This window comes from Amphiura filiformis, chromosome 9 (assembly GCF_039555335.1).
Source record: "Amphiura filiformis chromosome 9, Afil_fr2py, whole genome shotgun sequence".
Lineage (NCBI taxonomy): Eukaryota > Metazoa > Echinodermata > Ophiuroidea > Amphilepidida > Amphiuridae > Amphiura > Amphiura filiformis.
The window spans coordinates 32799891-32816507 of NC_092636.1; the positions used below are offsets into that span (position 1 = coordinate 32799891).

The 16617-nt window shown below is 37.6% G+C and overlaps 1 pseudogene; it reads right to left on the bottom strand.

Moving 5' to 3' along the window:
• Positions 1-11025, bottom strand: part of LOC140160890 (sodium- and chloride-dependent glycine transporter 1-like) — a 61173-nt pseudogene extending 50148 nt beyond the window's left edge.
• Between the last annotated feature and the right edge of the window lie 5592 nt (positions 11026-16617).

Consider the following 16617-nt stretch of genomic DNA (forward strand, 5'->3'; position numbering starts at 1 on the left):
AATGTGGTGAGTTTTCACCTTCACCAAATTTGAAGTGTTGTATTTGGTAAACTTGGGGTGTGGTGTGTTCTGTTGATGCATAAATTGGGAGTGTTTGTACTCTGAAGTGGGAGGAGGGTCATTTGGAGAATTCAATGCACCAGGATGAGCAAGTTATCACCTACACCGAATTGAAAGAGTTATATCCGGGAGTTATATTTTGTAAAAGTTGCAGTGTGGTATGTCATGTTGATGTCTTGGGGATGTTTGTACTTTAATGTGTGGGAAGGGTCATTTGGAGAGTTCAAATATGGTGAGTTGTCACCTTCTGCATATTGGGAGAGTTGTGTAGTACCGTTAGGATGTGCTTTGTAAACATAAACTCTTCCAATATGCCAAAGGTAGCTCTGAATATTTGAACTCTCTAAATTACCCTCCTCACTTCAAAATAGAAACTTCCCATTACATTAACATAGCACACCACATCCCAACTATACAAACAAAACTTTTCCAATATGCTCAAGGTGACAAATTGCCACTTTGGAACTCTCCAAATGACGACTCACCATAGCTGAACTCTGCAATTGACAACTCGCCATATCAGAAGTTCAGAACTCTCCAAATGACAACTCACCATATTTGAACTCTCCAAATAACCCTTCCCCACTTCATAACACCCCAAGAACATCAGTAACACTTTTCACCTGGGTTAAAGACTGAAAACAAAACTGACAAGGTTGTGACCAACATTTGAGAAAGGAGAGCATTAATATTTTGTAAAGAGGGTCAAGTGCACAGTATGAATATCAAACTTCTTTCAGGTTTGGAGTTCAAATAAACTGATGTTATCCAGCAAGTTCTGATAACACAATCCTATAAAAGGTGTATTCCGGTGGCGAAGCATGGGTCATCCGATGGGGGGCACCAACCATGATTGGGGGCACCGGGTCTGATTGGGGGGCACAAGCTGTTTTTTTGGCAATTTTCCTATCGGATTTTCTAAATTTTGCAATCAATTGGGGGCACATGCCCCCCATGCCCCTATGAAGCTATGCCACTGGTGCATTCTGATCATGGCAATTGTGGGAATTTCAATCTACACATGTATGAGGCTGAAGTTGAGAAGAGTGAAGTCTGGTTAATATTTCTGGCTAATATTCTGTTTAATAATTCTAGCTAAAATTCTGGCTAAAATTTCAGGCCTTATAAAATTTCTGGCTAATCTCATTTAAATATTTCGGCCCTTTTTCAGGTTAGAATCAGGCCTGATTTCATTTCTGGTTAATATTTCTGGCTAATAATTCTGTTTAATAATTCTAGCTAAAATTCTGGCTAATTTTTTCTGTATAAATCTTTCTGGCTAAAATTTCTGCCCTAACATTTCTGGCTAATCTCATTTAAATATTTCGGCCCTTTTTCAGGTTAGAATCAGGCCTGATTTCATTTCTGGTTAATATTTCTGGTTAATAATTCTGTTTAATAATTCTAGCTAAAATTCTGGCTTATTATTTCTGGTTAAATTTTTCTGGCTAAAATTTCAGGCCTGACATTAAATTTCTGGCTTATCTCATTTAAATATTTCGGCCCTTTTTCAGGTTAGAATCAGGCCTGAATTTAGTCATTATTTCAGGCCTGATTTCTAGCTGAATTCAGGTTTAATTCAGGCCTGACACTTTGGTAAGGGAATACTTATTGTGGCAATTCCTTTGCTCACAAAAATACATGAATGAATGAACATTTTGTGCCTATTTCTGTGATTATTTTTTGTCAGTCTCATTCACTTCTTTATTTCAGAGCTATTAACTCAAAAAGAGTGGTTTTCCACTCCTCTTTGGAGCTGTATGAGTGACCACTCCTTTTGGAGTGAAATTCACTCTCCCTAAAGAGTGATTTTATTCACTCTTTTTTTTTTTTTGAATTTCCTCACTCTTTTTGAAGAGTGAATTTCACTCTAAAAGGAGTGGTCACTCATACAGCTCCAAGGAGGAGTGGAAAAACCACTCTTTTTGAGCTGTTTTTCACTCTTTCACATTTAGAGAGTATACTTTGAACTATTTTATTTATATGTTGAATCATTGCAGATTGTAATCGACAACTAAAAATATGATGTTACTGTCTCAAAGGTGATAATTGTACCCATGAAGCTTCTTCGTTTGTTGAACACATTGATTCACATTGTCGGTCCGGCATTACGGTAGCACACTCTGCACTGCTATGCATACCTGGTACATGTATTACTTCATAAACCTGTAAATGATTGAGTGTACTTGTGTAATAATTGTAATGTTTGTTATACTGCGTCAGCCTTTTTATAGTATGTACCCGATCACATCTCCGAGTCCGATGCGCTAGTCATGCTATACATACCAGTAGCCACTGGATCACATGCAGCAAGGCCAGGCCATACCTAGCTAGGCTTAGGCTATAGGGTCAGACCAAAGCATAGGCCTGTTATCTCTGACCAGTCTCTAATTTATCATGTTTATATACTGCAGCACGTCTATCTGCATGTGTGATGCTAAGCCCATAGTCCTACGTCACTAAGCTTTTAATCATGCCAAAATTACCATTTTAATCTTAATTAACATGTAATAACACTTGTGTTGTAATTCCTTTGCTCACAAAAATACATGAATGAATGAACATTTTGTGCCTATTTCTGTGATTATTTTTTGTCAGTCTCATTCACTTTTTTATTTCAGAGCTATTAACTCTAAAAGAGTGGTTTTTCCACTCCTCTTTGGAGCTGTATGAGTGACCACTCCTTTTGGAGTGAAATTCACTCTCACTAAAGAGTGATTTTATTCACTCTTTTTTTCGAGTGAATTTCCTCACTCTTTTGAAGAGTGAATTTCACTCTAAAAGGAGTGGTCACTCATACAGCTCCAAGGAGGAGTGGAAAAACCACTCTTTTTGAGCAGTTTTTCACTCTTTCACATTTAGAGAGTAAGTTCAATTATTTGCTGCAGTTTAATTAATTTTTGGTGCTAGTTAAGTACATGAAGGTATAGCTTGTAATCAGTGGCGTAGCTGCCGGGGGCAGGGGGGGAAATTGCCCCCCTGGCAAAAATTGCCTATTTGGGCCCCAGCCCCTAGTGCTATTTGGGCCCCCTAGCGCAAGGAAAAAAAGAGGAAAAAGGAGAGAGAGAAGAAAAAAGAGAGGGGGAGAGGGAGGAGGAAAAGAGATGGGGAATCCATACGATATGCAATACCATGCGATTATTGTCAATAAGCCTGGCAAAAATTGTCTATTTGGGCCCACCCTCCTAGTGCAGGGAAAAAAGAGAAAGGAGGGAGAAAGAGGAAAAAGATGGGGAAAGAGAAAGAGGGAAATCTTTTGAAATGCTAAGTGCACAAAGGCACCTATAGGAGCAGTATATTTACTAAAACAAATCAAACAATAAAAGGGCCAACCCAAAAAGAAAAGTCGAAAAAGGTGGTCAATAAGGCTGTGTCCGACATGATTCTTGTATTGCATGCCCCAACCGAAAATTTTGTTTTGTTCAGTATCGACACAAAATTGGCCGATTAAGTCATTTACCATTGAGCTATTTCAAACTTAGGGCCGGATTTACCATTAGACCAGATGGGTACATGGGTACGGGTCCAGGCCCCTAAAATAGGGGTATGTTCTCCCAAAACACCATGTTTTGGACCAAAATATGGTAACATTGCAAAATTTTGCGCGCTTTGCGCGCACTGGCCTTACATAAATTTACCTTCATTTTGGGCTAAAATTGTCTGAAATTGGAATTTTTTTAGCGCGCTTCCTGCGCACTTTGATCAGGAAATTTGCAAGAGTTATGGCCAAAATTCATTTCTATTAAGACCAAATCACTAATAAAAAAACAAATTTTTCTTTGAAAAAGTAATAACCCAGTTTAATAATAATAATAATAATAATGTGAATTTCTAATGCGCACATCTCCACCAAATCAATGGCGCTCAAAGGCGCGATACAAAGATTAACTTAAACTACAAAATAAAAATTAATTTTCATTACAACTTAATCTACACATGAACAACAATCAATAGGTGAACAAAATATGGTGATGCACATCAGTAAAATGCTTCTTTCATTAAGTGAGTTTTTAAAGAACTTTTAAACTGTGTTAAAGATGTACTTAGTTTAATGTGGGTTGGCAGAGTATTCCAGAGGCGTGGTGAAGCAATTGAAAAAGCCCTATCCCCCCATGAATGTTTTGAACGGGGTTCGCAGAGAAGCGATTTGTCACCAGAACGGAGCATACGAGGAGGGTTATATGGTTGGAGGAGACATTTGATATATTCTGGTGCAAGATCATTTAGTGATTTAAAAACAATGAGCAACAGTTTGTAAACAATTCTGTAACCAACCGGCAGCCAATGTAACTCTCTTAAAACTGGAGTGATGTGAGATCTCTTTCTAGTTAAAGTGACCAAGCGGCGCAGCAGTGTTCTGAATACGCTGTAGACGTGCAATCTGATCTTGAGGAAGGCCAAACAAGAGGGAGTTGCCCATATCAAGCCGGGAGGTTACAAAACTGTGAACAATTTGTTCAGTAGCATGAGGACTTAAGTACTTTCTTATTCTACCAATGTTTCTGATATGGAATGATGCTGAACGTACAATACTTGATACATGAGTATTAAGAGACATTGACGAGTCCAAAATATTACGTGCACTCAATGAAGGAGTGATGTCAGAATCTCCTATTGTAATATGTGGGACATTAACTTTTGACAGCTGTTGTCGAGAACCAATTAAAACAAATTCAGTCTTTTCATCGTTCAATTTTAGAAAATTCTCCTGCATCCACTTACGGATCTCACAAATGCATGATTCAATACACTCAATGGTTTGATCAGCACATTCTTGGGTTGGTTTGAAAGACATGTACAACTGCGTATCGTCAGCATATACATGATACTGTAATTTGTATTTGAGGATTATCTTATGAACTGGATAGGTATAAATGGTGAACCATTGGGGTCCAAGGACTGACCCTTGCGGGACTGCATAATCATGAACAACTGGAGTGGAGGAGGAGTTCCCAACGCGAACATACTCTGGCCTGTTACTCAGATATGATTGACACCATGCAAGCGCATTACCTCTCAAGCCAATAAAATCACGAAGTCTGCTTAGCAAAATGTTGTGGTCCACGGTATCGAATGCAGCGCTTAAATCTAAAAAGGATGAGAGCGGTTACGTTTCCCTCATCCATAGCAGCCAAAATATCATTTTCAACGCGCAATAGAGCGGTCTCAATGCTGTGTTTTGGCCTGTAAGCACTCTGAAACCCATCGGAAAGATTATTTTCATTTATAACCAAACTCAGTCTAGCCGATACAACACGCTCGATTGTCTTTCCTAAGAACTCCAGATTGGCTACAGGCCTATAATTTTTAGGACTTCCTTGTCCAAACCAGTTTTCTTTAACAGGGTCTAATGTATGCAGTCTTGAGAGTGGTTGGAAAAATACCTTCAGCAAAAGATTTATTTACGATGTAGGTAATGTGAGGAACAAAGTCATCAATACACTCTTTGACCAGTGATGTTGGGACAGGGTCCAACTCACAGGTTTTACATGGTGACTTACAAATAATATCCCGGACTTCAACTTCACTGGCAGGTTTAAAGCTAGTAAGATAAACAGTGGTGTTTGATTCATTCTCACATGAAAATGGATCAGTACATTTGCTAGGAAAAGTATTACGTATATCCACTATCTTTTTACTGAAGAACTCAGAGAATTGCTCGGCAAGAGCATCATCAGACTCACACTGTGGAAGCACAGGTTTTGTGCTTTTTTGCAACAAATCATTTACAACCTTATACAACTGTTTTTGATCACCTGCTTTCTCATTGATTTGACCTGAGTAGTACTCTATTTTAGCCTGTTCAATTAACTTATTTACAGTGTTCTTTTGTTCACAGTACATTTGTAAATCAACTTCAAGCTTTGTACTTCTCCACTTGCGCTCAAGCCGTCTCCTTTTTTTTTTTTCTATCCGGATGCCCTCATGAAACCATGGACTATTTGGTCTCAACCTAACAGTTCGCGTTCGCGATGGGGCATGTTTGTCCAGGAGGCCACTAAGGGCAAGACTATAATTTTCAACACAAGATTCAATATCCATAGTTGCAAAATCAATCTCAGCTAAGGACGAACTTAAGTCAGCGCGAAAGGCATTGATGTCAATTGCTTTGAGACGACGTGTGGTGATAGACACAGAAGGAGCTTGAGGTCTTTGAAGATTTAATGTACACATAATTGCATAATGCCATGACAAACCAGGATGAAGATAAATATCGGATACTAATTGTGCATTTTCACGAGTAATAAGCAAATCAAGACAATGGCCTTGTCTATGTGTGGGCTCTGTGATGTGCTGAAAAAGACCATTCGAGGACAACAGAGACTTAAACCGATTTGCTTCACTTTGCTTTACCATTTTCTCTCTTGGGCCACTGTATTGCCAAATTATTTTCTTTTTTTTAAATAATTTTTCTTTGATATATTTGAATGTGTACTTTTCTTTGAAAGTACACTTTCTTTTTGTTGGGGGTGCGTCGTATATATTTGGGCTCCAAAGTAACAACCCTATTCTTAGAATACACCACTGACATCCAAACAGATTGTGTTTACTTAAGCCAATTCCAGTTTTAATAATTACTTGGTACAGCAGAGGTACAAAAATAAATACCCGGGATCGATACACGTGAATGAGCTATGCACGATGTTGATATGCAGACGAAAATCTTTGGATACCGGGGTAGAAAATGATGAATATCTCCCGTAAATGATTTCGTATAAAGAAGCCAGATGTGGTTCCTTGCCCTTGCATATACATGCTGAACAGATATGATAGTCGTTAGCTAGCGTCTTGAGGAAGAAGCTTGCGTCTTGAACTCAAAAAACTGACAATAATTCTGACTTATATGTGCCGAATTATATAGCGCAGTGTATAGGCCAATCGTGGAAGTAGTCTAAAAGCAGTGACCTATGGCGTACCATGCTAACTCACACCATAGATTTTTGATAATATATGCTCACACACAGCGAGGTCAGTAGCCTTACTCAGATGTCCTTCGGCCCATTATGCGTCTCAAAACTATTAAACAGGTCGGAACAAAATGCCCATGCGTGGCGGTGGATTAAACCTACCATGGCGATTTCTGCCATGAAGATATCGGGGCGATGACACTGTGTGGGGGGTGCGTATGCATGCTGGTATATCTTTAAGTTATGTATGAGTAGGTGTGTTAAGTATGCAAACAGTGATTCCAAGTGATTCCATCCAATAAATTGATTGATGATTGATTAAATCTTTAGAAATTGTGGTAACCTTTAGGGCTAATAGGCAAACATTGGCCAAGTCTTCTGAATAGATAAAGCTGAATAGAAGGGTTTGCATTTCTCTCTCCCATTGAAGTCTATGTAGAGAGGAAAGCATTGGCAAAGTCGTCTGAATAGAAAAGATAAAGTTGAAAAGAAGAATTTGCATTTCTCTCTCCCATGGAAGTCTATGTAGAGAGTAATTTTAGTACCAGTTGATATGAGAAGGAAGGACATGTTATACACATAGGCTTATTAAACAAGTTCAACTTTAATATCCGATTCATTTTCAATTCATTTGACACAACAAATGGTTAGAGAACTGTCAGATGTGATCATAGTTTAATAAATAAATAAATAAATAAATAAAAAATAGTTGATTTCATCATGTCACTCTTTAATTGATGATAAACATTGATAAATATAGTTAATTTTTCTTGATATTTTAATTATTAAAGTGCAATTTGTGTTCCACAGCCGCACCCCACAACTTTTCTCAGTATAAGATTGAGTTACCGGAACCTGTACCTAAATAATGTTCTTGCAGATTAATTCGTTCAGCAAAATATCGCCAAAGTTGAATTACGTTCTGGGACACAAGTTGAATTTCGTTCTGGTGTAACAAATATCCGATACAAACCGATATGATGCAAACCCCGGGTATTCTATGGTCCAAGTTCCCAGCCCTGGCATCAGATATAAACCTAGATCTTTTGGTTTTAATATCACGGTGAACTTGTTATGCTGAATTTAAAACCTTGAATTGTCTTATCATATATTTGCGAGCGCAGCGGGCAGTAAATTGTGTACATTTGAACGAGTTCCTAACGTTTTCCTACACCTTTTAGGGCGTAATATATATAAGCGGTGCCAAGTATCTGTGCCAAAAATCGCTTGCCCCCCCTTCGACCTGCCAAAAAAATAAACGCTGACGCCCTCTCGACCTGCCAAAAATGTTTGCCCCCCCCTTTTGGCCTGCCAAAAATCTTTGCCCCCTATAATTCACCACCCGGGGTACACATAATTCCATATGGATATAAATGGGGCTCATTTCCAGAGACAATTTGGATTGGTTCATATTAGTGTTATTTCAATGCATTGGAATAGGAATTGAACTGAATTTGATTTTGGCCTTTTTTCATTTCAACTTGATTCAATTCATTGAATCGAAAATGCATACATGTATTTTGATTCTGCCATTTCACCAGTATTGTCCGCTTATCAAGTGTTACAATAAACTTTCTCCCTAAACTGCTTTTAGCCAAATGCCAAAGTTTTAGTAAAATGTATCAGTGTTGGTAATAAGAATTGAATTTGAATATAATTGAATTCAAATGCAGTGAATTGGAATTAAAATTGGTTAGCAGGGCTATTTCATTATAAATGACACATTCACAAAAATGGCTTTTATCATATCTGGTTGATATAATTAGGGTGATAATGCAGTGTTATTAACTCAATTCTAAGTATGCCACAAACTACAAGCTACATGAGCATTTTTACAGAATTCTGTCTATTTTTTGTATAAAAAAATTGCCAAAAGGTACATTTTTAACCCAATTTTGGAGTCCCATTTCATTTTGCCCATGTATTCTGAATAAATTCTTTGAAAAATTAGGTACATTCTATGGCAATGTGCTTGTTGCAATGAAAATATGATATGTGTGGAACATCATGCAAGTTGAATGGTGAAAATTGGTGCAAAATGTTAAAATTCAGTAGATTCTTGCAAAATTGGCATTTTATGTTAAATAAAAAAAAAAAAAAAATGAGTGTCCTCTCCAATTCATGCCTCCATTTTTGTTAACATTAAAGAGGAAATATAAACCCTTACCCTACCTGTATAATCTGTGTTATATTACCAATTGATGGGACAGGGCACTGATTGAGGAATTCATTTATTTTACATACAGTAGACCACTTGTTCTTGATACCACAGTTCCGCGTTAAAAATTTGTCCTCTCCAGAACTGAAGTTAATTACTAATTGTTGAAATAAGAAGGATTATATCATAGAATGTGAAATTTGTAGAGGAAGAGTGGTCTTCCTTCTACCAAGGTGGCACATGATTTGGTATTTGTTGCATTTTTGCAAGCCTGTATCCACGATTCTGTTTGCAATTTAACAAATGTCCTCTCCAGCACAATTATGTCATTTCCATGAATTGGTAAACAAACTAAAAAATAAAAATTTCAAAGAGCCAAACCCACAAGAAATGTTTGCATTTTATTGCAAATTATGCTTACAAACCACTTTAGTGTTCAAATTATTGTCCAGTTTTTGAGAACACATATGATATTATTCTGCATTGAACTTCGGTTAGCTAAAAATTGCGATATTCCTAATTTAACCAGAATATTAACCCTGTTTGTAGTGGATTTTAAATGCTGGGGATCTTTTATGCAATAATATTGATGCAATAATATTGATGCAGCTATTTCTAAAGTTAAAGTATGCTTTATTATGTGTTAAAAAATGTGTCCTATCCAGAACAAATGACACAGGAGGGTCTTTTATTTTAGGTTTTCCATGACTAGTACAACAGATTGACGCAGAATACTCACTTATGCATCAGTGTAGCTATTGGGCAGGACAAAATGACTATTTCATGAATTTTTCATGTGAAGATAAAGTTTATCCTTAAAATATGTAGTAATTTTGCACCATTTATCTGGATTAGTATCAATTTACTAATTGTTTTATATTGAAACTGGCATATTTAAGACACTGAAGTGTAAAGGAACATACAACAATAATCAATTATTACAGACTAAATATGAATAAGTATGAACCCAATGTTGGTTACATATACTCTTTCAAAGTTGTGTATTAAATTGTTTAAAAAATGTCCCCTCCAGACGGCAGCTATGTTTTACACAGCAAAAATTCAATTTAATTTTTTAATGGTTCCTGAGGGTTTGACGCTCTAATATTTTGAGAATTATTGACACACCATCTGAACTTTGAAATGATAATGAATTTGCATGAAATAAATGAGTTTGAATTTTGACCCCTTTTGGGACTCAATGTTGTCATTTATAATGAAATAGCCCAGCAGTTAATTTCAATGCATTGAATTGAAATTGAATCTAAATGATTTAAACCAGAGAAGAATTGAATTGAAATTGCATCAAAATGATTTTATATATAAAATAAGAATTGAATCTGAATTAAATTGAATTGAAATTCATTTTCTGAATCGAAATAACACAAAGCAGCATATGCATCCCGAGTGAGGGGATACTTGAATATAAAGGTGCTAAGCATTCATGTTAATAAATATAAGTTGGATTTAGGTCCATTTTTGGCTATATCGCCACTCATTTTTGCTAAAAAATCGCTATTAAGGAATTCTCTGAAGGGAGGGGAGGGGACCTCAAGTATGAAAATGACGTACCCGTGCCTATACCGTTTACCATTTAGTCTGTTTTGAGAATTGATTACATTTCCTAACATATGGGTATAGCATTTTTATATTTGGGTGATCACTCCCCTTCCGCAAATATTGTGAAGTGATAAAACTATAGTTGTCTACTATACATACCTCCGCCATTTTGGTAGCACAAATAGGGGAATCGCCAGACATTGCCAAGGCCTATCGAATAGCCCATTGTTGATAGGATGAATTCTACCTTGCCACCCCAGGTTTCTCTCACGTACTGCTTCTTCTCTGCCATGGTGCAGTCCGGGGGTGCAGTAGTATGCTGATGGTCGCTAGCATGCAATGAGCTGGAGAGAAAAACAAAAGAAGACTTAAAGCCTTAATGTACGATTTCCGTCAAATTTTAATTTTTTTATTCTTTATTCAAAATGTTGAAATAATATTAGTAATAACTGCCGGGAAGGGTTGCTGTCCATTTTTAAGTTGAAATAACAAGGTAAAATGAAAGAAACGCCACTGGTTATTTTGGCCATTTAACATGCAGTTCTATATGGACATAAAGTCATAATTTCTTGAATTATGACTTTATGTCGAACTTTGCTCTATTTACCTACAAACACAACAAATTTGGCCGATTCCATTTAGGTGCAAGTTGGGACATGAGTAAACATTACAAATATGCAAAAAAATCAGTTTTGAAAAAAATTAACCAATTTCATATTTAATAAGATCGTACATTAAGGCTTTAAGTCAACCAACTAAGTTTTAAGAACTGTAATTCCCATGAAAAAATTAATTGGTGAACGACAATTTATTAATTATTGCTCAAATATATCTGGTAGTTACCATGTGTCACGCTTGTTTTTATACACTCTCACCAAATGACCCTGTTTCAACAGTGGCGGTGCCAAGGGAGGTAGGGGGGAAAATACATCCCAGTTAGAACTCTTCCCCCCATTTACCCCCTCACAATTATGAAAATGTCCACTTTTTAGGGCTATTTTATGCAAAATTTGTTGGTTCCCCCATTCCCTTTTTCCCTCAATAAAAAATTCCTAGTGCCGTCACTGTTTGTCAAATTGTTCTGAACATATTTTAGATAGCTGTCAATAGCAGAATGACCCTTTTTCTAACATGACCAGAATTTTGTCGTATGGCAAAAATATTTTCAAAGTTTATTCAATTTAGAAAACATAATTTAGACTCTTGTTTTTGTTGATTTTTGCATTTCGCCACTGCTGTGAGTGTCCAAAGGCCTTAATACTGAATGAGCACCATTTTTAGGGTCTTCTCATCCAATTATGATATAAAATTGGATCGGTTGAGCCAATAAATATTGGGCATAAAGCATCCAATTTTATCATTATTATGTTTTGGATCCAATATTTTCACACACTTGGATCCATAAAACATAATAATCCCTGTTTTAAGGGACCTCTCACAAAATGACCCCTTTTTTGGCATAAAATCTCTCACCAATAACCCCTATCATATCCAGGCTGAGCACATCCCAGTCAATTTGAGGGCAAAATTAAATGGCACTGGCAGATGTCACTTTTTTGTATACTAATTGCCAACCATTTGTTTATTAAAGGCCAAAAAAGAATATTTATTTGGCCTAGTAATAGCACTGACCAACACCCGGGACCAACAGGATTGTAGCTACTGTATAACAGTGGGCTGCAATTTTAGCACTGGAGCCCAATTGCACCATTAGTCAAGAATTTGGACCATTTTGGCAAAATATTGCCAAATATGCAAAATTTTCATCAAATGCCACCCAGTGCTAAAAATATCCTAGCTACAACCCTCCTATTTGATCACAATAATACAGCATGTCATCTATTGAAGACATGTTACAAAAATACAAATAACCCAATATAAAGTGTGAACTGCTAGCTATTCTCTACTCCTGACACTAAACTATGGCCATTTCGACAGCATTGACTGAACAGTAAGAAAATCAGAAGTAACAAAAGTATGAAAAATATATCTTTATTTTATTCTCATTTTAATGTCTGATTTTGTCTTTTACAGTTGCCATTTGTCCGCTTCAAGCACATCTATCACACAAAAATCTACAATTTATATGAATTTTATATTTTGTTCTGGTTCAGCAAAGTCGAACAGGTCTTAAATAACAGCATTGCATATAACAAAAAGAATTCTTTTATTATAAATGAGCAGACAATATAACAAAAAGCTTTGACCTTAAACCTACAAATATCAAATATATAAATGAGCAGAGATAAACAAAAAGAACTGACCTTAAAATAGATATGAGCCCGACACTAGTATAATAGAATAGAAATTAATATATATTATGGACCGTTCATTTCAATATGTACGCCGGCGGAGGGTGCAAGTTTTGACAAAAAATTTCATGTTCCCCGCGTGTCCGCTCAACATTTTCAGATTCACACAATGTTTTCCCCTTGTGGTTCAAGTAAAAAAATTCAGATTCCGCCCCCCCCCTCAAAAAAAAAAAAAAAAAAAAAAAGAAAAAGATTTCCCTTGTAAGTCCCACTTTCTGGTGTAAATAATATAAAATTCTTATGTAGGAGGCATCAAATCTATTTTTCAGCAAAATTTAAAGCTCACACTTTTACAGAAACATCCTTCCCTTTCACAGCACCCCACCTCTTGCAACCCATGTACTCTTGCATCCCCCCAGTGGTGTGTGCAGCACATTGAAAGTGGGGGAGCTGGGGAGTCGGGGCAGGTTGTTCAGTTCCCGAATGGAGTCTGGTTAGGAGCAAATTTTGATGTTTTTAACGCTTTTCCCCGAATGACCAACAAAAGTGGGGGTATGGCCCCTGCCCCCCTTTGCGTGCACGCCACTGCATCCCCCCCTCCCATGATAGTCAAATGGCAACAGGAACAGACTAGGACCAAACCATGACATTAGGTCTACAGGCACACACAGCAGACAGCACTCCCCCTCCCCCCCCCCCCACCACCACCACCACTCACCGATATAGTTATTAATAAACCATTCAAAGCCATAATTTCCCCCACCCCCCATATTTATCGACTTTATGACCAGGTGTGTACCAGGGCTGTCAACTTTTTAGAATTGCTTTGGTAAGACAGAGGCGTACTGGGATTTGCCGACTACAATGTTCATTTTGACCCGTGATTATTTGAGCCACGGCCCTCGCAGTGGGGTAGCTGGGATTTTTTCCAGGGGGGGGGGGAAGCCTGTATGGGGCAGGGGCCCAAATCCACCAAACAAAAATTTTGCCACCCCTTCCTCAACAGCCCGAAAAGGTTGACCAAATTTTTTTTTCGGTGGTTTGAAAAAGTGAAGAGCAAAAAAAAAAAAGTATGCCTACAAGCGCTAGCTTGCGCCCTAAAAGCACCACTTTTACCATTTCTTCCTTCCTCTCCTCTCTCCCGTTTTTCCTCTCTCTCTCCTTTTTCCTCTTTTTTCCTTCCGCTAGGGGGCGGGGACCCAAATAGACAATTTTTGCCAGGGGGGGGGCAATTTCCCCCTGCCCCCGCCAGCTACGCCACTGGGCCCTCGAGAATCTGAAAAGCGGGGGAGGGGGAGGGGGAGGGGGCGGGGGGAGGGACAACAAATTATTTTGATGATGCGTGAGATTTTACTCATTATTAAGCTTTTTGCGTGAGATTTACTACATAGCCTGCTATAGGCGTGACTGAGATTATGAGACCGTGAGAAACTTGACCCAATGCGTGTTACTCACGGTCAATGCGTGAGAGTTGACAGCCCTGGCCTGGTGTGTACCGGACTGTGTATGCATATAGCCAGGGAGCACAGGTAGTCCTACCATGATAACTTTCAAAAGTGATAAATGACTTGACTTTTATTCTGTCATCGAATGAAGAAGCCAAGGTTTTATATAAATGCTTTACTATAGGCTTTAGTATGAAAATCAATGATATCTTACCGTGTATGCCGCCGAGTATTCCTTTACGTGCGTGCTCAATGTGGCTGACGTTGTTAAAATATCTATAATTTTATCCCGGGAATTTTATTAGCTTGGAGTAAACCCAGCTCAACATGTTAGCCACTCTGTTGTCTGTGTGTGGTTTGTTGGCACGCTGCAAGGATTATTAAATCAGGATGTGACACTTGGTAACTTGTATTTGTCCAATTCTTATGTTAATAGCATATTGCAATTGTTATTAAAAATGTACACGATCATGTCAGAAATTAATATTTTGTTCTGGGTCTGATTATTCGGACTAATTAAAATGATGGTCTGACCGCTCTTAAAGGAGGATTTCGTGATCCTAGCATCCTCTTTTTATGACATTTTTCAGTACATATCCACGAAAAAAGCCTATTCGCAAAATTTCAGTTGATTCTGATTTTGCGTTTGCGAGTTATGCATGATTATGTGTATTACACTGCTCCATAGGCCACCTTTTTCTACTACGTCATCGATTAATCGATATTGGGGTCTGGCTACCTGCAGCTTGTAACCTAGTGACGTAATGTTGTTGTTTACCTCTGCAGACGACACGATCGCGGTGTAAGCTTTCAGCTCAGCTCAGGTTATCATCTCATTTTCTACGAAAAGTCATCCAAATAGATATCAGATTTTGTTTTCGAATGTTAATATATATATATTTGTATAGTATTTTTTTATCATAATATCAATCATGGCGGAAATTATACGTAATTTGGACATCGTTTCTAAGAACAGATACGAGGACAAGTTAAAATTGCTTGATATCAAGTGTCCATATCAAATACCATGTAATCACTGGATTGACGATGTTAGAAAATGGCCGGATATTACATTTCCACAAATATCGTTTTATTTAATTGACCAACCGGGCTTACATAGTAAGCAGTCTATGAAGGCATACAAAAGCCTTGAGAGCTACCGATACTTTGAATCCGGCTTTGTCCACACAGTTTTACATCATGAACTTCCAGGCAGCAGAATAATTTTTAAATCAAAAGTGGCACACAGTCAAAAGGCATCAGAAAAGCCTTGTGAAGTGTGGGTGGTCACCCAGGCCTCAGGTGACATCATCGCAACACATTGCACTTGTATGGCAGGGTAAGAAAGTAGTAATTTTTAAGTAAATTGTAAACTTGTGTCCATTGATTTTGTCTTTGATATGTTTAATTTAAGGGGGTACTACTAGCATGACTAGTACAAGGAACTTAAACGATGTCCTCATTCACAAACTGATACTATCTGTCCATCGTATAAGACTGTTACCGTACGGCAATGTGGTGAAGGAATATTACACAGTCAAGAATAGGCTCCATCATTTTTTTATTATGATCCCTCCCAGTCTCCCGAAACATCAAAACATCAAAAGCGTTGCACTTATACTTAAGACTGTCCTTTTTCACATAACGCAGACAAAGTAGGGCCAACTTGCCTAGAAATGGTCAAATTTTGGCAAGAAATATCTCTGTGTAATCCTATGTAAGTTCCATATCACATCGTTATCGGCGATCGAGAAGTTTGGTTGGTACCCACCAGCGTCATGCATGTGACGTGACACAGCTAAAATAATCGACCGGGAATCGGGGATCGTTAAAACGTCAACAAATTTCAAAACACAGAAAGCAGTAAACTTAATGGTGAGCGGTCCGAATTTTGAGCCATACAAGTTTACGTGGTGAACTAGGGTACTACACCCAATTTCGTGAATTTATCCGAGCGTGAGTTGGGACTTTATCATGTTTATTGAAGCATGCACTGTGCAGTATTAAATAAAAGCCGAATAATTTTCGCCTTATATATAACCCTAACAAACTTTTCACTTTAGGATTAAGAATGTATTAATGTGCCGGAATACGTATTATATGGCCAATTCCATGCCAAAAGTGCCTTTTGGAAATTTTTAACAAAATTTTGGAACATTATTGCTCAAAACAGGAGCATTTATTTCAAACTAGCTAATCATGCCTCCATAGATTGATGTCAGACCTACTGCAAG